Consider the following 385-nt stretch of genomic DNA (forward strand, 5'->3'; position numbering starts at 1 on the left):
TTCAGTATCTTGCCCAAGGACATGCAGCCTGGAGGAGCCGGGGATTGAACTCCAATTAACGGGCTACTCGCTCTACCTCCTGAGCCACAGCCGCCCCCTGTTGCCGCCGCTGTAGGTGTTGTTTTTCTCAAGGTGTGTGGAGATGGCATCCTCTGTGGATCTGTTGGTTCTGAAGGCAAACTGGTGAGGGTCCAGGCTGGCTGGGATGTTGTTTGTTGCACATTGAGGGAAATCCCTCTCACCGGCGTTATCAGAGGTGTCCAGCAGGCAGTGCTGCTGAATCACTAACTGTGTCTGAGCAGGAGGGCTCGTCACTGATGAGGTCATCAGGTGAAAGGTCATGATGTGGGTCATTTATTTTATGAATTATTATTCATTCATTTTA

Source organism: Micropterus dolomieu, linkage group LG06 (assembly GCF_021292245.1).
Source record: "Micropterus dolomieu isolate WLL.071019.BEF.003 ecotype Adirondacks linkage group LG06, ASM2129224v1, whole genome shotgun sequence".
Lineage (NCBI taxonomy): Eukaryota > Metazoa > Chordata > Actinopteri > Centrarchiformes > Centrarchidae > Micropterus > Micropterus dolomieu.